Genomic DNA, 25,543 nt, shown 5'->3' with positions numbered 1-25,543 from the left:
AGCAAAGTGTGTACCAAGGTAACAATTCCTTTGAGTCATTGTCCACCTGGAATGATTTGGCCACAGACTTAATATCTGAAACAATTGTTGGTGTTTTCAAGTAGGTATGCATTAGCAACATTTACGTGTTTGATCTAGAGGAAGGGTTTAAGAAGGATGACTGAATTAAAGGTCTCGTGACCTTTCTGATGCCATGGGAATGCTTGGTGGTGTTTCCTATTTCTGTAGAGAATTCAAACAGCTTATATTTGTAATTAGATCTCTAGAGGTTTTCAGATAGCATGTAACCTTGTGGCTGGAATTACTGTTATAAACAATCAAGGAATAAATTGCAAAACAATTACGATTATTCTAATCATAAAGATTATTTTAGCTGGTGAAATTGTGAGATGTTAACTGGGAAGTGTAACAATTGAAGTAGTCGAGCTAGGAGTTAAGAGACTGGATTTTATTCCTCCCCTGATTATTATATGTTGGGCAACTGAGTTAAACATTTTTTGGGGATTTCAGAGATGGATGGATAGATGTATCTGACACAAATGAGTTATAGGCATAAGAAATTAAAATAGAAATCTAAGTAATTTCTTTTTTAATTTCTGGTTTCTGTAGCTCGTTTGTTGCCAGAAGGCTGGAAAAGATATGAAATAATTAGCTACTAAAGGCAGTTTTTGTATGTCATTAATACTAACTGCCTTTAATAAAAGTATTTCAGCCTTTACTTTTATTAGTTGTGTTTGGGACAACTTTCTAAGTGTTCATATGTAATATGTATATGCATTCATTCTCATTGGGATCAGGGAAGATTATGGTTTTGTACATAATTTGCTAGACAATGGGATTGGTGAGAACCAGAATTACTAGATGAATAACTGCATGTGTTCTTTCAGATACTAGAAATTTGGGGGTTATATAAAGCGGAAAAGGATTACTATTGGTGTATTTACCATGATAGGTTATAATTTTCTTGGATTTATGTTAATAGTATCAGGAACACATACAAAGCCTTGGTGCCCAAACCTGCTGTCAGTACACTGGAAGGATAAAGCACTTTGTTTTGTTTATAAAGAATTGGTCTTTAGGTTAATAGAGGTTCCTCGTTAAAGTCTTTGCAGGTCTTAAACATGAGCTGACATCAGAATCAGCAAGAGGTTAAAATATTCTGGGCTCTTTAGCCCCAGAGTTTCTAATTAAGTCAGTCTGGAGTGGGCCCTGAGAATTTGCATTTCTAATAAGTGCCATGTGATACTAGTTGGCAGACCTCCCTTTGAGAATACCCCTTTAGAAAGGATCCAAACCTTCCAGAGGATTTTCAAAGTACAGTATAACTTAGGTATACTGTTATTTACAAAGCACTTGGAATTATGAGCTAAAGTAGGTTCTGTTTTGTTTTTTCTATTCTCGCCTAAGGATACGTTTTTAATTTAATTGTAGAACAACAGGAAGGGGGAGAGAAATATAAATTGGTTGCCTCCCATATGCACCCCAGGGATCAAACCCAAAAGCTAGTGTGTGTCCTGACTGGGAACCATACCTGCAATCTGTAGGTATAAGGCATGACACTCAAACAACCGAGACCTCTGGCCAGGGGAAGTAGTTGGGTGTTGGGTTTTTTTTGTTTGTTTTGTTTTTGTAATGAGTGATAGCTCATCAATTTATCATAACATCTTAGGAGACATGTTCTTGACTTTGAAAGATGTCAAAATTTTTTAATATTAACTGCTTTTTAGGTTTATGACACTTGTGACACATGTGCAAAAGATTTGTTTGTGGATGAGCCACAGAGTGAGTTTACATATTATGAAAATTTTAAGTACCTGGTTCAGGCTATGACTCCAAGAAAGACCATTGACTAGACATTCCGAACACTAACTTGAAGGAGTTGACATTCAAAAGAATGTACATTTTTCTACAACTTTTTCTATAGCTTGTACATTTCCAACCTAACACATCAATCCAAGTGTAAAAGTAACATGTCATTTCTAAACTGGTCTGCTTTTAAAAAATTCACAGTTAAAATTTTAGAGTTACAATACCTATTCCATTTCTGTAGTTACTGATACATAGTTGACTCATGGAACACTTTTAACTCAGCTTAAATTTAAAAAAATATATATATATATTAGGGAAGGGAAGGGGAGAGAGGGAGAGAAACATTGGTGATCTTTTGCCTCTTGTACACCGCCTGAACAGGGACTATCTCCTGACCAAGGACCAAACCCACAACCTAGGCACATGCCCTGACTGGGAATCAAACTAGTGACCTTTCACTTTGTGGGACAACACCCAACCGACTGAGTCATACCACTCAGGTCTCAGCTTATAATTTTTTAGTTTACTGACATTTGGAGATGAGAATAAAACCTCTTGGCTACATATTGAAATGTGAGTGCAGGTAGTTCATTCTTATTTACACAAAGGCCTACAATCTAATTGTATGTAAATCTTGTTTTCAGTGATGACACAGCCAGTCTGTCATGAATGAATGTTGTCTTGTAATTCATTCTTGGAATTAGCTACATATACTAGTCTGTAATAGTGGTACCACAGAAACAAGAAATTTCTTAAGGAGCATAATTTATTTTTAAAATGTTTTATGACATTAAATATTTAGTGGCCATAAAGTTTTTTTCCCCTTTCATCTCTGGTTTTTCATTCTCTCAGGGAGTTGGATATTGTGCTCCTTGTTTAAAGCATCTTGTTACTGTAGAACCTATCAGGTATTGTGGCTTGTTCACTGATTGGATTTGAAACTAGATGGTATCTTACGCATCTTCATGGTAGGCCATTTTCCTTCAGTCTATTGTAGGGAAAACTACATGAACTTAAAAAAAAACCCCGTGAATTTGCTTACCTTCATGATTCTTGATAAGCTCACTTCTTTATTTCTGTCGGCCTATGTTTTTCTATATTTCCCTTGCCCAAATTCAGATCAAGATGAATGTGAACTAAGACTTTATATAAGACCCTTAAGGAAATACATGCGCCATAATTTAATTTTAGTTACATACTTACTGATTTTGGAGACTTGTGGAGACGTTCCCTGGTAGAAGTGATTCTGTAGAGGCTCTCCCCATCCCAATGAATGTCATGCTTTACCAAAATGTGTTAGATGCAGTCAGTGGACAGATATTTCTGTCTTGGGGTTTAGGGCACAACATTTCTGAGGAACTCTGACTCAATCTGTCCCTTCTCCTTTCACAGGGCAGCAAGGCGAACCCCATCCCTACTCACTGGAGCTCAGCTTTGATTTTTAACCTCCCTACCCCACCCTTCCAGAACACACACATTCCCATTCCAAACTGATTTTATTAAAAAAACAAAAAACCATTTTAAACATAATGATGCAACTTGGTGTGCACTACGGCAAGTTTACAGGTGTTTTTTTTTAATTGTTTCCAAAAACGAGACTTGGATTTAAGATGTAATTTTTAAAATTTCTATTTCTATTTTTCTGCAGCAGTTGGGTTAGAGGAGGAGTCTTTTAGCCTCTCATAAACTGACCTCTCTACTTCCTCGTGTATTTTTAAGATTGATTGATGATGTGGAAAGGGCTTTGCTTGTCTGCTACTGAGAACTTTACCCTTGCGGTTTTTGTGGAAACTGCTTTTGGAAAGAGAAAAGAAATGAACTTTACTGACTTGACATTTTTGCACCTCCCGTTTTTCTAATCTGGGCTATTTTTATTTTTGTTTTTTTACAGTGAGATTTTTTTGATCTTCAGCTACAGTAAGTTATTCCAATTTTTTTTTAACATTTTTCCTGACTTTCCGCTGATTTCCTTTTTATTGTTGTTACTAGTTACTATTATTTATTATTATTATTATACTTATGATGGTGGTGATGATGATGATAATGACTGATGATTTTTAACCCGATTAAAATCCAGTTTTTCTGAATGTTCATAAGAATTTCTCCGGCCTCCTAATGACTTTGGAGTTTTGCATCTTGGGAGAGAAAGTGAAGGCATTAGCATTTTTAAGTGGATTGATCACGTAAACCTTTTCTCTCCCAACCCCACCCTTGCCCTCATCCCCTCCCCCACGCTCGAAAGAATTTTACTGGCTGTTTAAGTCTGTGATCTTATTTTTCCTGATCTTTAACTTAACTGTTTTAGAGCATCTCTGGACGTCTGTATTTTTAATTTTTTTATTTTTGTTTTTTTTATTTTTAATCTTTCATTTGTTAAATTTTTAAACTGTGCTTCAATAAAATGTGTGTGGTACTACTTGACACCTATGAAGGTGATGGCATTTTCCCAGAAAGCCATCTTCCTCCTGTTTCCCTTGAAATCCCATCCTGATTTTCCTGTACACTCCCCCTCACAAACCACAAGCTGCAGCAACATGGATGCCCAGCCTGGAGCAGCAGCAGCCAGGATGACCTGGAGCCAGGGGGGCCTTCGGAACAGATGCACACCCTTCCTGGGTGATGGTAAGAGGTGTGAGGTCCACTGGTTTCATTGTGAAGACTGGGAAATACACCAGTGTAAGTTTAGTTGAGGTATAGGTGATAGCTTCTGGGAATGTTGGGGTTAATCCCTGTGTTCCTGTGTATCTCAAGACATGTTTCCTAGGGAGGCCACTACAGTTTTTTGTAAAGTAATGGAATTAGTAGTATCTAGGTAACTTAGGCTGACTGAGAATTTTGGATAATTGAAAAAAGCAGCTGCACGGTTACATATACTTGTTTTCATGATTAGTAACAAAGTGGTTCTTTAATGTCTTACTGTTGCAAATTAAAAATTTTCTGTCATTTAGAGTATTTCTTGGGTTTGTGACAACAATTTTGGGTTGTGTTCTATTGAGACTACTTTCTAAAATTTAACATGAATCAAACCACAAGCTTGCTGTAATATTAAAATGCTGTCTCACTGGCAGTTTTTTTAAAAAAAGGATAGGAAGGCCCTTTAACCTCACAGAGCAGGAAAATCTCTTTAATCTTTGTATACAAATCTAGGAGGATCTAGGATTGACCTCTTTCAGTAATGACTTGTGGCCTAGCTAGATCCTGGGCAATAAAGTGTGTTCCTGAGGGTGATAGGAAGGAGTGAATTTGGTCTATTCACAGGAGTAATGTAGAGATTAGTAAGAATGTGGATGGCCAGAGTTAAGAATTTTTGTAACCAGTAGTATTTTACTGACAACAGTGGGCTATTTTGATAACTAATAGATTTTGAGGTGGGGCAGAATGATTTTTAAAGGCATATTCAGTGCTGTGGTACTAGAGTCATGTACTTCCCTTACTCATACTGAAATGGTAAAATCTAGTTAAAGTGAACACTGAAGGCAGCCTTAAAGACATAATGGAGGGAGAAAAAGGTAAAATTTCCTGAGGTTAACTGGAAAAGGAGTGGAAATTTATCTTTTATTAGGACCAACTTTTATTAATGCTCTCTATTCTGTGAAATCCGTTTAGCCGTTATCTGTTATTGTGTGGCTGCTGTCACTATAGGTTTAGTTTAATTTATTCCTTTCTAATTCTACCAATGCATTATTTTATGGGTTATGTTCTTCTGGCCTTTTCTTCTGGTTTTGGAGAAACAAAAGGCGTAATAGTCTCATGGACTCAGTCCTAGGGAGGGAGACAAATGAATGAGATTTGTTATATGATTAGAGAGAGGTAAGTACAGAACCTATAGAAACATGCAAAAATGGGTACCTAATTATTAAGAGGTCAGGAAACACTAAGAGAAAGGGAGCTAAAATGAGTTTTAGAGAAGGCCAGATTATAAATGTTTTAATGTCATGCTAAGGAGTTTCTATTTTAACCAGGAACCAGTGATGAGCTATTGAAAGATTCTAAACTGGGGAGTGACATTAGGTATTTCGGTGTGGAAATGGCTTGGAGGAGAGTGAGATTGGAAGTAGATGTTAAATAAGGAAGATATTAAACTACAAGGAAGAATAATGATCCCAAAAGCAACTTCAGGAGGATCTGGTGGTGGGTGTGATAGGAAGAGTCGGGGATTTGGCTTGATGGCTAGGGTTCGAGCTGGGGTGAGGATAGTTGTTAGGTAAGCAAAAGGGTTAGGGTTAAGAGTAGGAGAAAGCCATTTAAACATTGATCTTTGAGATGTTCGTGGACACTCAAGTAGAGATGTTCTATTCATTAAATATTTGAGTGCTTATTAAAATCACTAGAGATGACCAAAACATACTGTCCCCTGCCCTCGTTGGTATTACAGACCATTGGGGAGAAAAATACAGTAAACAAATAGCACTTCCATAATAATCTACTGTATTTTGCCATGTATAACACCCACCTGTGCATAACACACACCCACATTTTGGTACGCATTATACACAGGATTATTATACCCATGTATAGTGTGCGTCCTTATATTTTCCTCAAAAAATTGGGCAAAAGTATGCATTATACACAGCAAAATACAGGTAGTTCCATGAAATGAAAGAACGGGCTGAAATGATGGTAGGGGCACCAAATTTACAATGCAGAGGATGTGAGTTTTCCACCAGTGAAGAGACCTTGATGGAACTGTTGGAGAAATTGAGATCTGTGAATGGATTACCATATCCGAAAGCATATAATGAGGAAAACAATTAAGCCTCACTGCAAGAAACACTACCGGAGAGTAGTTACTAAAAATGCATAGGATAATACCAGGCAGAGTGTACAGGTCCTAGTCAGGTCCTGTTTTAAGATCTAGATTATCTGTTGAAGGACTTGGGAGAATGGAGAGATCTGACATTTTTGGAATTTACTTCTGGCTGTTTTCTGGAGAAGGTTGGTAATAAGGACAAAGTGCAAGTATTCCTGTAAATTAGAAGACCTGTTGGAGTAGTTGATCACTTGAAGAAAGTGATCCTAGTCGAGAGGTTACTTGCCCTTATTTTTCAAATGAGTTTTCTTTGTATTAATGAGCGAACATAATTTGTTTGAAGAGGGTCAGTTGGTCAGGCTGTAGGACATTATTATTGGTTATCTCCGTTAGGGGTGTCAAACTAATTTTCACCGGGGGCCACATCAGCTTCGTGGTTGCCTTCAAAGGGGCGAATGTAGAGCTCCTTGCCCCTAGTTAAGGAGTAGTTACACTTTACACAGTCCTAAAATTATTTCAGCCCTTTGAAGGCAACTGTGAGGCTGTTGTGGCCCCCACCCCCTATGTGAAAATGAGTTCGACATCCCTGCTCTTAACTTTTGTTGGATCAGGCATGATGTAATTGTTTCCCAATAGAAAGGAAAAATGGAGTAGAACTTGAAATCCTTCCTTTTGGATGTAATAATCTGGACATTTCACCATATGTTAAGTTAATCTGCATAACCTTATGTAAATAATATTCACATTTTGGAGGTGTGAATGTTGAAGCACAGAATTTTAATTATTACATTAAAATGGTAAAACATGGGTTCAGCCCAGACAGTTAAGCCTGGAGATTTCAATTTTCAATCATACTAGATTGGCTACTTTACATATGAAGTATTCAGTACTCCCCAAAAAGAAACTGCTTTGGACCTTAAAAATTTTTTAAAGGATTTTAAACTAAATATTGTATATTTTAATTCACAAAACTTTAAATGGCATGAAGAAGTGACAGTTGATAAATTATTGAGGTTAAGTGTAGCTTTGTGGTACAATTTTATAGGATTTTTGGATTTGACAGCATTCTTTTAGGGAAGTAAATGTATCTAAAAATTTCTTTAGTTAATTGTATTTATGGATTTTTGCAACAACCCCAGAGGGATGTCGCTAAATCCAGTGGTCATTTTTTAATCCTCGTCACACTTGACCTGTTTGTGTGACTTAACTAGTCAAGCCACTTTTCTCCTTGAAACATTTTTTACCTTCAGGTTTTTCTTCTGTTCCTTCTCCCACGTTGAGTTCCTTCTGTGCTTCAGTACTTCCACTTCTCTTTTTTGTTCACACTTCTTGGGTCATTTCATTCAGTCACATGATTTCACATAATGTTAAGTATATTAACTTTAAGTCCAAAACTGGAACTCCTCCTCTTCCCTCAGACCAATATCTTCTGCATTGTTACCCAGTTCATTTCATGAAACTGCAGTTTTCATGACATTTAGGCCAGACTTTGGTTAGCCTTGACTTTTTTTTTGTCTGATAACCTTATCTTTGGCCTTGTAGAAAATCTTGTCAGCTTTTCTTTTAAAATATAACCAATTCACCACCTAGACAGCCATTACTTATTCTGTTTCCAAGCCACCATTGTCTTTTGTGCATGTTGCGGTAGATTTGTTTCTTTTGCCTCTCCCCACCAGTGCAGATCAATCATGTTAAAATGGAATGCTTGAAGTTACATAAATAATGTCTAATCACTGTTGTATACCTGGAACTAATATAATATTGAATGTTAGCTGTGCTTGGGGTGGGGGGAGGTATTACTTGCAAAATGTATTATCTGAAAGAGTTTTTGCTTAAAACTCATGTAATAGCTGCCTCTTTCAGCCTTAAAGTAAAAAATTCTTATTGTGATTTACAAGACACCCGATGTGTTCTGTTGTGCCCCTCCTCCCTTACTGAAGTAGTATTTTTTGCCCCAGCCGCACTGGCCTTTTACTGTATCTTGAACATGCTAGATGTTATCTCAAAAGCCTTTCCTTGGGATTTTCTTTCCCCAGACATTCATAAGGTTAGGTTCCCCAATAGCTTTTAAGTTCTTACTCAGAAGTTATTGGTGATATTTTTCCTGATAGCCCTTCAAGCTTGCCCCTCCCCTTAAATGCACTAGCTCTGTCTTTTTTTTTTTTTTAAGATTTTGTTTGTTTTTAGACAGGTAGGGAGGGAAAAAGAGGAAGAGACACATTGGCCTGCAATCCAGGCATGTACCCCAATTGGGAACCTAACCCAGTGACCTTTCGGTTTCCAGGGCTGCTTTCAATCCACTGAGCCAGACCAGCCAGGGCTATACTATCTCTTAATAGATCACCTCTTACAGAACTTTATTTTCTACTATGTAAAGGTGTAGAGCAATATCTGGAAAGATAAATGGGAAACAGCGTTGATTACTTCTGGACAAGGGGAAGGACTTAGGAAGGTGGAAAGAAACTTGCTCTGTGTGCTTAAAGATTGATAGATACTATAATGAGCAACACAGTGTTATTTTGCTTCTAATTTAAAAACTTGCAGAAATATTTCAATTCTTTTAGTACTCTGGGTAGAAATAGTGTAACTGCAGGCTCTGTCATATGGTTTAATAGCAGGTTTGGTAGTTTAAAAATAACAGCCTTAAACGAGGTTTGGCTGTGATGAAATGAGTTAACTTCTGAGGACATAGGCTGCTGTGTTACATGTGATGGGGCTATAATCAAAATTTGGATGAATTTTTATCATTTTTAGAAAATTACATTTGCCATTGAGAATGCACAGCTATTTCTAAGAGATAGCCATAACAGATCAGAAGGACATCTGACTTTTTCCTTCCTACCTAATCTGATTTCCAATTTCACCAGTCTGAATATTCCTTTTCCCCATTTAGAGTAACCTATGGCTTTTGAGTTGATTTTAGAAATGAAATACTATAACTCTGGGAGTTAATGGAATCGGTCTTCGACTTTTCTGACTAGCTCTGATTAAAATTTAGGAATAGGTTAGTGGAGTACATGTTAAATGGAATTTTTCTAGTCCCCTTACTAAAATTCTGTATTCTCCAAATGATATAATATTCTTAGTGCACTATCATTCCTTGTATTAATCCTTTAAGCATAGTCATCTTCATGTATTTTTTTATTTTGTTATTAACTTTAAAAACTATGGCTAAAATCAGGGTAGGAGAGTGCCTTCTGAAGAAAAAAATTTCCCATTTTCCCTGAAAGTGTGTTGGCTTCTTAAAATTGGAATTACGCATTTATTTGTGCTTTAAGTTGTAGTTTTATAAACAGAAGACCAAGTGACTGTATGATGTGGGGTGTTAAGAGAAAGTATCCCACCTTTATTTTACCTTTAAATTAAGTAAGCATGCATGCTCATACGACATTTAGAAAATGCAAACCAGCCACATAAAAGGGACCTATTTCAACCAGGCAAAAATAAAAGTTGTGGGGTTTTTGCATATATAGACTTTTTTAAAAAGCCACGTCATACAAAGTAGCATTTTTTTTACTTAGTATAAACACAATACTAACCTAAGGTTTCCTAAACTTTTAATAGCTACATAGTATCATGTTGCCTACTTGTACAATGTTTTACTTAACCAAAAATCTGTTGTTGAGTCCTTACAGTTTCCCACAATATTTCCCTTTCATAAACAATTGTACAGTCTTAAAATGAAAATTTGTAAATATTACTATTTTGTAATTAACCTCCAGAAATATCATTGCTCAAGGTCATGCATGTTTTAAAAACTTCAGTATAGGTTGCTCTCTGAAAAGGTAATAATTTTATGTATTTATTGGCAGTGTGACTACTAATACATAATTTTTTAAGTTGAGGGGAATAAACTTTATTTTTTAATTTTTATCCTCACCCTAGGACATGCTCACTGAGTCTAGAGAGAGGGTAAAGGAAAGAGAGGGAGAGAAACACTGGTGTGAGAGAAATGTTGGTTGTCTCTTGTACATGCCCTGACAGCGAATCAAACCTGTAACCCTTTGGTTTATGGTATGGCGCTCTGACGACCAACTGAGCCAGCCGTACAGCCAGGGCATTGTAATAATAATTATAACTACTAATAATATCTACTTTTGTGAATGTCCTGGATCTTTTGCTTATATTTCAGGGTTGGACACTGAATTTCAGTGTCAGTAGTGTTTGATAAGTACAAATTTAAGTATAAGAATGTTTTATAGGTAATAGATTTGCTAAATGAAAAATTGCTGCCAGGTTGAGTGTATTTCTATGGGTAGTTTGAGATTCACATTTAATTTTTATTTTCAGATATGTATGTGCATATGTTTGGTGATACCTTATTTTATTGTGAAAAATTTCCAAACAAATGAGAATTTTTCATTCTTTAATAAGCCCTCAGTAATCTTGTTTCATCTATACTTGCATCTGCCCCTCATATTTTGAGGTAAATCCTTCATATATTTCATCAGCATTTCAGTATGTGTCTTTAAAAGATAAGGACTTAAAAACATAACCACAATCATTTAACACCAGAAAACTCCCAACATTTAATAAATACATTGTAATACAATAATACATTGTTTTATTTTGAGGATTGAGTAAGGCATTCCCAATTGTGTTTTATTTCAGCAGGAGTGGTAATATGGATAATGATGGTTTTTTGCTTACATGGTTTTTACTTAGTCCTTTCTGGAATTTGGGGAGTTTTGTTTACTAGAGATAAGCTTTTAAATAATTGAGAAAGAATCCCTGGCCAGGTAGCTCAGTTAGAGTATTGTTTGATATGCCAAGGTTGAGGGTTTAATCTCCAGGCAAGGCACACATACAAGAAGCAACCGATGAATGAATAAATGAGTGGAACAAAAAACGGTTATTTCTTTTAAATTCAATTTTTAAAAAGTGAGAATTTTGGCACTGTTGTCTTCATATTGGTAGATAAAAATCAAGTTCAGGCTAACAAAAGATAGGATTCTGCTATATATGCACTTTACTATTCAGAAATTCAGAATATAATCATGTTTTGGCTGCTTAGGTCTGAATGATGGGAAAAAAAACAATAGTTTAAGTTAGATTTACTTTTTAATTTTTTTCTTTTTAGGGTGGGGGAGAGAGGGAGAGAACATCGATCAGCTGCCTCTCACAGGCCTGTCAGGGGCCTGCCACACACCTAGGCATGTGCCCTGACTAGGAATTAAACCAGTGGTGACCTTTTGATTTGTGATACAGTGCTCATCCCAATGAGCCACACTAATCAGGGCTGGATTTACTTTTTAAAATTATTTTCTTTTAAAGAATTTACTTTTTTAGAGAGGGGGAAAGGGAAGGAGAAAAGACATTGAGAAACATTGATTGGTTGGTTGCCTCTTATGCACCCTGACCAGGTATCAAACCTGCAACCCAGGCATGTGCCTTGACTAGGATTCAAACTGGAGACCTTTGGCTTTGCCGGACAATGCCCAATCAACTAGGACAAACTAGTCAGGGCTCCTTATAATATTTTTTGCTGTTCTGGTCCAAAATCTGTTGTTGTTTTTAAGATTTATTTATATTTAGAGGGAGGGGAGGGGAGGAAGAGAGGGAGAAACATCAATGTGTGATTGCCTCTCACACACTCCTGACCTGGGACCCAGCCCACAATCCAGGCGTGTGCCCCAACTGGGGACCAAACTAGTGACCCCTTCATTTGCAGGCCACTGAGCCACACCAGTGGGGGCACTGGTCCAAAAATCTTATTCACAATTATGAAATTTAAAAATATATGACAACAAAGTTTTTCATTAGTCTAATAGACGGGGTGATCAAACCTGACCTCAGGTGATGTGAGATTTACATTTTAGTGACCGTGCATATCTATTATGGAAGTGTTAATGTAATTGCTTGATTTGATAGCTGGGTGCTTCTCCAATCCCATTTGGGTGTTACATAGCAAAAACATAATATGACCTTTGTAATCATGAAAAAAATCCTGATTTTTTTCTGAACATGTCTCCAAGGCACCATGTTAGACTGGAAAAGTATACATTGTTGGAGCTGAATACTCAGTTTAAAGTTTACTGATACGGTTAAAGCTTTCTATAAGATGTTGTTAAGTATATAGATGTGTTGTGAATAAGTATTGTCAACTTTTGCTACTCAGTGTGGTTTGTGGTCCAGCAGCAGCAGCATCATCATCACCACCATCACCACCATCACCACCACCTGGAAGCTTCCTAGAAATACAGAATTTCATACTTTATCCTGGAATTGTTATAGACACATTTAAAGAGAAGCACTGGTCTAGGCCACTTTGCTCCTTTTTATTGATTACTTAGGAATTAGAAATTTTGGTGGACTTCCTGGCAGGAATGTTTTTGATGTTTGAGTGAGGAGATTTACAGGATCAGAGTGTAGCCACATTTTGTGTAAATTTGAACTAATATTATACAATATAAAAAGACTGTTTTATATGCAAAATTTGAACTAATGCCTTTCCCCAACTTACAGGTAGAATTAAGAATTAAGTAATTTCAAACAGGCACACTGGATAAATGGTGATGACACTTAAGCTACTAATTGGGAATACATGCCATGTTAACACATGTGTATTTTGAATGTTCTGTGCTCTTTGGCAAATCATATACAGTACCTGGTAAAATGTGATCATTTATAATTTGGTGATAAATGATAGCTGGAAAGATTCACATTTGAAAACTAATGTTTCAGTTGAAGTTGTAGCTGTGACTATAACAGTTACGACCATTTTTCCTTTTCTCTAACTATTTAAAGAAAATTATCTAAACATATAGAACAGTATAATGAATTCCTATGTACCTTCCACCTAAATTGCCATGTTCCCCTCCCCCCCTTTTAAAATTTTATCTGTTTTAGAAAGGGGATGGAAAGGAAAAAAGAGGGAGGGAGAGAAACATCAATTGGTTGACTCCTGTATGCATCCTGTCCAGGGACCAAACCTGCACCCCAGGTGTGTGCCCTGACCCGGAATTGAACCAGCGACTTTGTGGACAATGCCCAACCAATTGAGCCACACACTGGTTAGGGCTGCTTTTCGATGTATTTTGCCGAACCGTTGAAAGTGCTAATTTAAGACAAAGACCTAAATTTTTATCCTCACCTAAGGACAATGCTTATTAATTTTTAGAGAGAGCAAAGGAAGGGGCAGAGAGAAGGAGAGAAGTATTGCATTGGATTCTTTCTCTTACTCTTTCCAACTGGGGAGTTGAACCCTGCAACCTTTCAGTTTTCAAAATTTTGCTCCATCCAACCAAGTCACACAAGCCAGGGCAAAGAACTAATTTTTTTTTTAAATCCTCATCTGAGGACATTTTCAATTGCTTTTAGACAAAGATACATTTTTGTGAGAGAGAAGCATCAATTGTTTGTCTCTGCAAACTAGGCATGTGCCCTTATGGGGAATCGTGATGTGCCTGCCAACTGAGCCACAACCATTAGGGCCAAAGACTTAATTACTTAGCCATGAATCTCTAAAGCAGCGGTGTCAAACTCATTTTTACCAAGGGCCACATCAGCCTCTCAGTTGCATTCAAAGGGCCGAATGTACATTCAGCTTCTTAACAATTGAGTAGTTAACATTTATACAGTTGTAAAATTATTTTGGCCCTTTGAAGGCATCCATGAAGCTGATGTGGCCCCCAGTGAAAACGAGTTTTGACACCCCTGCTCTCTAAAAGAGACTACTGTTTTCTTGAGTAGGTGCTTATATTCTATTTTGTTACTCTCGTTACATGTTTCCAGTTATATTGGAAATTATAAATCCTTCATATATTTTTTGTTCACAATTATAAATTGTGAATAGATCCTTTTAATTTCCATTAAAGATTTATTGGTTTTCCTGAAGTAATTTTGAAATGTTGATTTTAGGGGATTTTTTCCCCCGTGAGAAGCAGGAAATTTTACATGTTTCTAATGTTTGTTACTTTAGATTTAGATGTTTGTTGATGGGGAGTTTTACTATATAGAAGCTACTCTAGTTAAGAATTTGATGGACTGTAAAAATGCTGGGGGTTTTTTCCCTTAAGTCTGATGCAAAACTCAGAAACAGGTAACTAATCTTTAATGACTGCATAGTTGATTGTGAAGTTTGAGAATGTAGAGAGAAATAGCTGTATTTGTTGGGACTTTAAATAAATGAGAGACCCCAAATTATTGAATACAATATACAGTGAAATTTTTGGTGCCCTGGAGATAATGATTTTCTTGATTTTGTATAGTTCCAAATTGCTTTTGAGGAAGGGAAGTAAGTGCTTGACTTTTCCACCTTCTGTTTAAGAGTTTATAGAAAAGCTTTGCAGACTGTAGTCCAAGCTATTTCTCATCATTACATTCCAGGGTAGCATTAAGCTGTCTTTGCATAGTGAAGAACTGTAAAAGCAATATGTCATTAAGGAAAAATTTGGGAAAATGAGCACTTAAACTTCACAATCCTACCACATCCTGAGATATCTAACACTTTAGTGTGTAATCATCTAGATAACTGAATATTATTGCATGTGCTCTGTAACATCTTGAACATCTCTCAGTGTTATATGTTGTTATTTAAAAGTAATTTTTGCTATTAGTACACAACAGAATTGGTGTGCTGAAATGAAATTAATTTAGCCAGTCCCATTGTCATGCATGGTTTCTCATTTTTTATGGTTAATATGGCCATGTCCTTGTTTCTTTCAGATGAGTTCTCAAAAGTGAGATTATTGAGTTAAAGAATATGCACAGTCTTTAGGCTTTTGATTTTTAAAAAAGTTCAAGTGGCCTGTGAAAATATACCAGTCCAGACTCTCAGAAATAATGTATGAACAGGACCATAATACTTTAAAATGGTTTTATTTGGTAGGTGAAAATGGTATTAGGTTTAATTTATATTTCATTTATAGTGATGTTGAATTTTTAAAACTCCATAAGCTTTCAGTATTATTTGTTAGTCACCTATTTTTGTCTCTGGCCCACTTTTTGTGGTATGTACCAATAATAGTAAATGATCTTAGTAGTAGCAGCAACAGCCGCACCACTTGAGATGTACCAGGCTCTGTTTATGTCAGGGTTTTCGGTACCTTCATTTAGACCTCATACCTTATCCTGTGAAACAAATGATACTCATTTTACAGTTGAATTATCTGATTTTTTAAATTTTTATTTATCTTTAGAAGGGAAGGGAAGGAGAGAGGGAGAGAAGTATCAATGGATGGTTGCTTCTTGTGCATCCCCTGCTGGGAACTGGCCCCTGCTGGGAACTGGCTTGCAACCCAAGCATGTGCCCTGACAGGGAATCGAACCACAATCTTTTGGTTCACAGGCCCGTGCTCAATCCACTGAGCTACACCAGCCAGGGTTGAATGATCTGATTTTTGATGGGATTGACTTGCCAAAGGGAAGTGCACACTGAGGTGGATGAGCTTGGAATTGAAACAGTTCTGTTTGACTCCAAAGCCTCTGAACCCTTAATTGTAAGGACGTATTTGTTTAATTTTTTAAAAAAGATGTTATTTATTTTTAGAGAGGGTAAGGGAGTGAGAAAGAGGGAGAGAAATATCAATGTGTGGTTGCCTCTCATATGTCCCCGAATGGGAACCTAATCTGTAATCCAGGTGTGTGTCCTGACTGGGAATTGAACCAGCGACCCTTTGGTTCACAGGCCCACACTCAACCCTCTTAGCTACACGAGCCAGATATGTTTAATTTTTATATAAAGTATTAAGGGCTTGAATTGTGGCCAAACATATTGCAGACATTGATCAATTTTTTTTTCAAAATTTGTGGTGTATTTTAGTGTGCGAATGTTTCTAATTCTTTTTAGGACCTTCTTGAGGTTAGTCACTTGTAAATGAAGTTTGGTCAGGTAGACATGGCTTGAATTTGCAGGGATAGGTAATTTTGTATCTACCTTTTCAGTTTCATTTTTTAATAGGCTTTACCTAAACTTTTGTCTTGCTTCATAATTTTTTACATGTTAATCCAGGTCCTGCTCAAAGCTAATCCAGGGTAGACCTTTTCACAGTACAGAAAATGTGCAGACATAACATGAAAAAATCTGCTATTGAAGGAAAGTTGTATTGATCAAATTTAATAAAAGTGACTTGGGTGAGATTCCTAAGAGTATCTCGATCAAATCAGTAAAGGATATATAATTGGGAGAGACTGTTAATATTACACACAATAAAATCAAAGTCTGGAATTTTCTTTAGGCCAGAACCAGGGAATAGGAACTAGATATAAGATAATAAAATAGTATTGGAAATGTAAAATCCTGTCCTGTGCTTGAAGTAAAGAAACCCAACAAAATAATTGTCCAAATGCAGGAAGTTAACATATTAATAACTGAACAAGAATTAGAGGTATTACTTAACAGTGAATTCTGCATGTGTTGACAGTGCCAAAGTTGGCAGAAATAATAGCATTTTGATAGTATCTGGTATGTGTTCCACTTCTGTAAGAGCAGCCACAATCAGACTACTTTGTTCGAAAGGACATTCATTAACAAATGAAATAAGGTACAATATCTTATTTTCATAGAAAATGGTCAGGATAATGGACCGTTGGAATGAGATTTAAACATAGGAAAAACAATTCAATCACTTATGGTTAAAGAGAAGAGCTAAGGTAATAAATAAGTGAAGAAGAGCCAATTAAGTTTTAGAATTGAGTATTTTCAGGTTGTGAATTCCTTTACTTTTCCTGGCATTTGAAGAGGCTTGATCATTGGTGAGTGAGCAGTGATGTTTTAAGGGAAATTTAATGTTCTTTGAAGAAATTAAAAGGCACTGAGGTACATGATTTAGTTTTTGTGTCATTGAAATTCTGGGAATATTTTTTGTAAAGACCTTCATTTAAAATTTTTTCTTGCATTATATTACCCATTTTTACTTTGAAAGGAAGAAGGTCTTTGTTTTGTTTCATTTTTTGGTTTTTAATTACAGAAATGCTCATTGAAGAAAAGTTAAACCTGCAGATAAAATATTTACTTAAAACCTCAGCACTATGCCCTGGCAGGTGTGGCTTGGTGGATTGAGCGTCACCTCGTGACCTGAAAGGTCAGCGGTTCGATTCCCAGTCAGGGAGCATGCCTGAGTGGAGGGCCAGTCCCAAGTTGGGGGTGTGTGAGAGGCAACCGTTTGATGTTTCTTTCCTTCTCTTTAAAAACAGACATAACAAAAAAAATTTCAGCACTGAGAGATTACCATTATTAATATTTTGAGGTTTTGGTCCATTTTTTTCTTTCTCCTGGCTAAATGTTTACTTATTAATACATTTTATGCTATTTTTTCCTAGTATGGAATTATTACCGTATTTGTTTTAGAGCTTATATTGTAAACATTTCCCACTTAGGAAGTTTACAACATGTTTCTAAGTGGCTTTCAAATATTTTTTTGTCATGGGATTTACAGAACTTAGAGTTATATTTTCTCTTTCTATGCCAAACATAGAATCACCTAAAATTTATTTAACATCGTCAATTGCTTAGTTAATACAAGTAAGTAGACCTACCTATTGTTTGGCACTTACCCTCTAAGAATTTTTGAGTGAACCTACAGAAATGTGTACTGCTTTACTTAGTTACAGCAGTGGAAGTGCCAGTTCCCTTCTGCACCCCATTCGATTGTCATTCTTTGTTAGCAAATTTGACAGAAAAAAATGAAATTTTATTGTTTTTTAGGAACATAGTAAATTGTGTAACCTGACATACATCATTTTTTCATTTGCTATAATAGGATCTTTAAAAATTATTTGAACAGGTAATTTATTATATGTACATATGTAAAATAACACCATCTACCTTTCAGCCTCCCTATTTTGGTAGCAACTGTGTCTAGGTTGGTGTAATTGCTCTCCATGCCTTTTTTTTTCTTCTGAGTGGTTTTAAAGTTACAGTCTTAGTGTTTCACTTAGGTGCTTCAACATGGCTGTCCCTCTTCAGGTAATATCAAAACAATGAAAATTAACATTAATTCAGTATTATCTTGAATGCAGTCCATGTTAGAACACTCTAGTTGTCACAAAAAAAGAAAAAAGAAAAAGGTTTCTTTTCCTTAGTCCAGTATCCAGTCAGGTTTTATGTATTGCTTTCTTAATCTAGTAAAAGTCCCCTGCTGTTTTTCTTTGAGGAATTGCAACCACTCATGTTACATAATGTCTCCACAAACTTGAAGTTGTGTGTTTTGGGTTCCCGTTTTCTTTTTTTTCTTTTTTTTTTAAGATTTTACTCTTTTAGAGAGAAGGAAAGGGAGGAAGAGCATCACATTACATGTGACAGAGAAACGTTGATCAGGGCATTGCTGCTTGTACATGCTGTGCCCAGGTACCAGATCCACAACTCAAGGAATGTGCCCTGACAGGATTCAAACTGGTAGCCTTTAGCTTTTTGGGACAAGGCCCAACTAACAGCTACACAGGTCAGGGCTGAAGTTGTCTGTGTTCCTGTATGTATAGTCAAGTCAAATACTTTTCCAGATATTGCAGAGGTGGAAAATAATATTTCTTCTTATTTTGTCACACCAGGAGGCATGGGATGACCTCCATGTCCCCATTCAATTTTTTAATATATTTTATTGATTATACCATTACAGTTGTTCTATTCCCCCCTTCATTCCCCTCCATCCACACACTCCCTCCCCCACCATTCTCCCCCCCTTAGTTTATAACCATGTGTCTCAAGTCCTTTAGATTCTATATTTCCCACACTATTCTTGCCCTCCCCCCTATCTATTTTCTACCTACTGTCTATGCTATTTTCTGTACCTTGTCCCCCCTTCTTCTCTTTCCACTCCCCTGTTTCTAACCCTCCATGTGTTCTTCATTTCTATGGTTCCACTCCTGATCTAGCTGTCCTCTTGGTTTGCTTTTGTTTTAGGTGTGGTTGTTAATAACTGTGTGTTTGCTGTCCTTTCACTGTTAATATTTTTCATCTTCTTTTTCTTATATAAGTCCCTTTAGCATTTCATATAATAAGGGCTTGGTGATGATGAACTCCTTGAACTTGACCTTATCTGAGAAGCACTTTATCTGTCCTTCCATTCTAAATGAAAACTTCGCTGGATAAAGCGATCTTGGCTGTAGGTCTTTGGATTTCATGACTTGGAATACTTCTTTCCAGCCCCTTCTTGCCTGTAAGGTCTCTTGAGAAATCCGCTGACAGTCTGATGGGAACTCCTTTGTAGGTGACTGTCCCCTTATCTCTTGCTGCTTCTAGGATTCTTTCCTTCATTTTAATCTTGGCTAATGTAATTGTGATGTGCCTTGGTGTGTTCCTCCTTGGGTCCAACTTATTTGGGACTCTCTGAGCTTCCTGGATTTCCTGGAAGTCTATTTCCTTTTCCAGACTGGGGAAGTTCTCCTTTATTATTTGTTCAAATAAGTTTTCCACTTGTGGCTGTTTCTTTTCCCCTTCTGGTACCCCTATAATCCGGATGTTGGATCGTTTAAAGATGTCCTGGAGGTTCCTAAGCCTCTCCTCATTTTTCTGAATTCTGGTTTCTTCACTTCTTTCTGGTGGGATGTTTTGTTCTTCCTTCTGGTCCATTCCATTGATTTGAGTCCCAGTTTCCTTTCCATCGCTATTGGTTTCCTGGACATCTCCCTTCATTTCAATTAGTTTAGCCTTCATATGTTCCTCTAATTTGTGACTATAATCTACCAGTTCTGTGAGCATCCTGATAAATAGTGTCTTGGATTGTGCTTCTGAGAGGCTGGCAATCTCTTGGTCGCTGAGAGTTATTGGCTCTGGGACTTTGAGTTCTTCTTGTGCCATCTTTTGGGCTGTTCGTGCCTGCTACATAGCAGGATCGGAGCCCTAGGTGTTCACCAGAGCAGGGCAACTCAGTTGCTGGGTTGTGACCCTGTATGTGAGGGCGGGGCCAAGGAGGACCAATGGGGTCAGTCTCCTGTCTGCTGCCGTGGCCCCCACAGGTGTGGCAGCTGCCACTGTCACCTGGCCTGCGCGTTTTGTCCCACTGCATGGGAGTGTGCCACTGCCATCAGCCCTGGCCCCCTGGGGCCTGCGTGGTCTGTCTCACTGTGCACGAATGTGCGACCGTGTTCAGTCACGGTCAGACACCCTGGGTCCGGAACACTTGAGTTCCTAGGTCTGGGGATCTTTCCTGCCCGACCCTCCTCCGCTGCTGGCTCCGCCCCTATTACTGTCCCTGTGGAATGATTAGTTGTAGTCGGACTTCTGTATAATTCAATTTTCTGTTTTTTGGCTGTGTCTTTGTTCTCCAAACCTTTGTTGTATTCAAACTTGGTTGTGGGAGAAGGCACAGTGTTTCCACCTATGCCTCCATCTTGGCAGAAGTCCCCATTCCTTTATAATCAGTAATTTGTTGTGGGTAATAACTTTGAGATCATGTAACTTGCTTCCATGCGTCAAACTTTGAGTCATTGATTTTTAGCATTGACATTGACATTTGCCTGAATCAATTGTTGATGTGATCTTTACCAAGCATTTTTTTAAGTGGTATTTTTAAATCTTTTAATTTCAGTATTTTTTTCTTAAAACAACTTTTTGTGCTTATGATTTGTTTTTTTTTCTGCCTTTTATCTGTTATTCCTGTGTCTTTGGGGAGACTCTTGAGATTTTTTTTAGGTTTTAATGTGTAATTTTTTACATTTAAACTTTGATCCATCTATAAATGATTTTGGTGTACAGAGTAAGATTTGATATTGGTTCCCCACCACCCCTCCCTTATTTTTGGATGGCTGCCTGGTACCATTTACTGAATTAATCATTTCCCCTGTTTATAATATTTTGAGTATTGTCTTAGTTTCATTTAAACTTTTAAAAAGATTTTATTTACTATAAGAGAGGAGGGGAACAAGGGAGAGAAATATCAATATGCAAGCAATTGCTTGCCTCTTGTGCACCTCCAGCTAGGCGCCTGGCCTGCAACCCAGTCATGTGACCTCACTGGGAATTGAACCAGTGACCTTTAGGTGCACCAATGGGTACTCAGCCCGCTGAGCCACACCAATGAGGGTGTAGTTTTAATTATTAAAATTAGCAGCATAATTTATCTAATAATTGCCAACTTGGGGGTGTGTGGCCTGAAAATGTCCTAAAAATAGAACTGTGTGCTGTTTTCTCATTGTGTAGTCTTAGCATCACAGTCTACCTTGAGCTCATGTCTGGGGTTGTTGGGTTTTGTTTTTTTTTTTGATATCATATCTATGTTTTGGTGAATAATAAGCTTTGAGGATGAAGCAAGTTAATGTACCTTTTTCTTTTTGTAGACATATAGGCAGATCATTGTTGGCTTCTGTGAAGAAGCCAGTAGGAAATAGTTGATGAGTGCAATAAAGACATGCATAGACTTGGCTGGTGTAGCTCAGTGGATTGAGTGCGGGCTGCAAACTGAAGGGTTGCCAGTTCAATTCCCAGTCAGGGCACAAGCCTGGGTTGCAGGCCAGGTCCCTAGTGGGGGCCACGTGAGAGGCAACCACACATTGATGTTTTTCTTAACTATCTCCCCCCCCCCCAAAAAAGAAATAAGTAAATAAATAAATTTTAAAAGATGCACATAGAGCCCTGGCTTGTGTGGCTCAGTGGATTGAGTGCTGGCCTGTGAACTGAAAGGCCATTGGTTCAATGCCCAGTCAGGGCACATGCCTTGATTTCTGGCAAGGTCCCTGGTAGTGGGCATGCAAGAGGCAACCACTCATTGATGTTTCTCTCCTTCTCTTTCCCCCTCTCTAAAAATAAGTAAATAAATCTATTTTTTTAAAAAAATTATATACATAGAGAAAAATTGTGGGCTATATAAATATGAAAGTAGTATGGGAAAGGGTACCAAAAAGGATTTAAATGGGCAAAATAAGAACTTCAAGTGTCAAAAACAGCTGAGGTCAGATGATGATGCTGTAGGTAGGCAGAGCAAATACAGTATCTAAAAGCTTGACAAGAAATTGTGAAAGACAGTAAAATAGAAAATGTTTGGAATCAAAGATTCAGACATCTTTTTTTTTTTAATGGCCAACTCATTGCTGCCATCTAGTGACACTTTTAAATTCTTCAAAGATAGGTAAGAAATGGATTAGGCATATGGCAGTTGCATCTAATTGGAATTAAATGTAGCGTCTAGTTTAGGTTTTAAGAAATAGTAATAACCCTGGCTGGTGTAGCTCAGTGGATTGAGCGCGGGCCTGCGAACCAGACAATCGCGGTTCGATTCCCAGTCAGGGCACATGCTTGGGTTGCAGGCCAGTTTCCGGCAGGGGCCAGTTCCCTGCAGGAGATGCACGAGAAGCAACCATACATTGATGTTTCCTTCCTCTCTCCTTCCTTTCCCCTCTAAAGATAAATAAATAAAATATTAAAAAAAAAAGAAATAGTAATAAAATTATAAGGTAGGATTCTAAATTTCCTAGTCTGGCAAGTTATTACATTTTTTGCTCAATACTTAATATGATTTGACATCTGCTAAAAACCATACTTGGTGCCATCTTCAATTTCTTTTTTTGAACCAATATATAATGTTATATGAGTAAGTACAATGTAATTAGTCTAGGAATACGGTGAACAGATAGAAAACTGGCTGAAGTGCCAAGAAGAGTCATCTTGGGGCTTGTTTTGTTATTTTTTTGCTCCCCCTACCTTGCACTAAATATTCCCAGATACAATATTGAACACAATATAACTAAGTGGCACTGTTTTGTCAAGTGTTTATCTTCCATCCCCTCAATCCATTTCCACTAAAGAATGGCATTCTAATTAGTGGCCAGTACGTAAAGGCAAGGGAGCTGAAGGCTTGATTCCAACTATAAATTGACTTGGCCCAGCTCCTAGCAAATTCCAGGACCTTTATAACTTGTATTTTTGGACCGTGTATTTCTTACAATTGTCAGTTCAGTCTGCCTTTCCTACTACCTTGCTTGGTACCTCTTTCTGGCAGAATTTCTTGACATTTAATGTAAACTTAAAAGAGAAATGGACTGGTTGTTACAAATATTTCCCAAATGTTTAGCTAGGTTAACGGTCAAAGATGGGGTTGCTTTTCTTAAGAGGGCAGTCAGAATAACTCAAACTTCAGAATGAACAGCTGAAAATAGAGTTCAGAGTTTGCTTGCATCCCAGCCAGATGTAGGTTTTATTTATGTATTTTTTTGTTTGTAGGATATGACTGGTATGGGAGAAGGGTAGGAATCAACACATTTCTGTATCCACTAATCTTGTCCTTAACACTATCACTAAAATCTGTTTTTATTGCTTTGGCATAAAGTATATGATAAAACAGGCACATAGATCCTTTGGTGTAATAAGGCAGTAAAAGTAACTAAATATTCCTGGGTTTTGACTTTTACTCTCTTGGTAAGAAAAGCTTTAGTGTGAATCCTTTGATGATAAAAATCATGGGAATAAGAAACTGGGATGAAAAAATTTATAATAATACAAATGCATGCATGCACATTCAAGTACAAGGGACTTTAGTGCTGCTGTTCAGTAACCTTTAGGTAAATAGTGTTCTGTCCCTACCCCCCCCCCCCACCCCCCCATTTGTGCCCTGGTAGAATTCTATTTTTCCGGAAACCAGATCTTGATATCCACAAGTGAATTAAACAGCATGTAGAATGACCAAGGACCATTTTACATATTGGCTTTACTCAACTAATTTTAAGAAAGAAACATTCTGTCTTTTTGATTCTGTACACTTTAATATTGAGTTTAAGAAATAATGAATTTGTCTTAAAATGAATTTGACTTTAAAGTGACTGCTGGGAAAACTTAACGGCTGTAACTAGACTACTTTAATCTTTGAGGAATTAGAGTGTGTAGGATGTGCAAGAAACTTGGGATAACTCAAAAAGTGGGAGAAGTTAGAATTAATATGCTAGAACTGAACTGTACATTCTCCATCAAGATACTAATGTTGGTTAAAGTCAAAGATTAACGTCATCTCATTATTTTAAAGGGTTATTAGGCTGTTAGTACATATATCTGTACATTTCTCAAAACATTTGAATGGTTTTATAAAACAAATTCTTAAGGCTAGGATTTTTAATAATTGTTAATAATTAGCCAGAAGCAGCATACCTACAGAATGTTACAAAATTTTTCTACCCTGTTTCCAAAGCACATAATTTATATATACATCCTGTTATGTATTATACAACTGTTGTATACTGCTTTCTGACTTAAACATTTTAATCATAATTTCCACATTTAAAGTTACTTGTAGGTTTTCTAAAGACTGCAATTGCTGGTAATTGGACTGCTGAATTACTAAAAATTTATTTTTAAAATACGTGTGTAGAATATGACTGTGCTACATTATATATATCTATATAAGATACAAAGCAAAAATTGACCCATTCCTTCTGCAACTTGCTTTTACACTTGAAATGTGATGTATTTAAGACTGCCATTTGGTTGGATTTTTAAGCTGATTACAGCAGTCTCCCATTTCTCCCTTTCCTCATACTTTAAAAAGTTAGGAGAAATTGACTTGACTTCCTTTGTTAGGGCAGATTATTCCACAGTGTAAACCTTTATGACCCATGAAGTAATCTAAAATATATTCATTTAGATCTGTACCATTTCTATTAGTCTATTTAAAAAACGCTATTGAGTTATTATAAAGTAAAAACCCATATAACTACTACTTAAGTTGGGAAAAAAATTGAACTTTGCCAGCAAGGTTTACACTTGTGAATGATCCTGTGAAAGTCCAGAAATAAATGGCAGACACTGAAAGAAAGGAAATGTGATCCAATGATTTTATACCCAGGAAAACCGATTTACAAAAATAAGGAACCAAGGCAAACTAATAACATGCAAGAACTGAGAAACTACTCTTATGAGTTCTTTCTAAGTAATATGTTTGAGATAAACTTGGAACATCATGGTCCCTATAAGGTAGAACTTAGAAATACCACAAAAAGGTATGTACAGAAGGGTCACACATGAATCTAAACAAGTCCTTTGTCCTAGATTCCTATGTCAGGATATACAGATGACAGAAAAAAATATGTGGAATTGTTCCAAGTATGAAATTTCTGAAAATG

General features: G+C 36.9%; 1 protein-coding gene across 12 annotated transcripts in view; it reads left to right on the top strand.

Annotated features, from left to right (window-relative positions):
* The window catches only part of HNRNPC (heterogeneous nuclear ribonucleoprotein C), a 67,423-nt gene that overhangs the window by 1,722 nt on the left and 40,158 nt on the right, over nt 1-25,543 (top strand). For 7 of the 12 annotated variants that reach the window (XM_037039775.1, XM_037039771.1, XM_037039769.1 and 4 more), the window contains 3 exons: nt 3,202-3,375; nt 3,701-3,726; nt 4,334-4,431. The exons of 1 other annotated variant lie outside the window; for it this stretch is intronic. The gene's annotated coding sequence lies outside the window, so the exon portion shown is untranslated. The remainder of the gene's footprint in view (nt 1-3,201; nt 3,376-3,700; nt 3,727-4,333; nt 4,432-25,543) is intronic. 4 more of the 12 variants (XM_037039770.1, XM_037039765.1, XM_037039766.1 and 1 more) reach the window with 3 other exon arrangements.

This window comes from Sturnira hondurensis, unplaced genomic scaffold (genome assembly GCF_014824575.4).
Source record: "Sturnira hondurensis isolate 20B ecotype Veracruz unplaced genomic scaffold, ASM1482457v3 Scaffold0025484, whole genome shotgun sequence".
NCBI classification, from domain to species: Eukaryota; Metazoa; Chordata; class Mammalia; order Chiroptera; family Phyllostomidae; genus Sturnira; species Sturnira hondurensis.
Note: the sequence above shows the minus strand (reverse complement) of the source record. Positions and strands in the feature narration are given on the sequence as shown.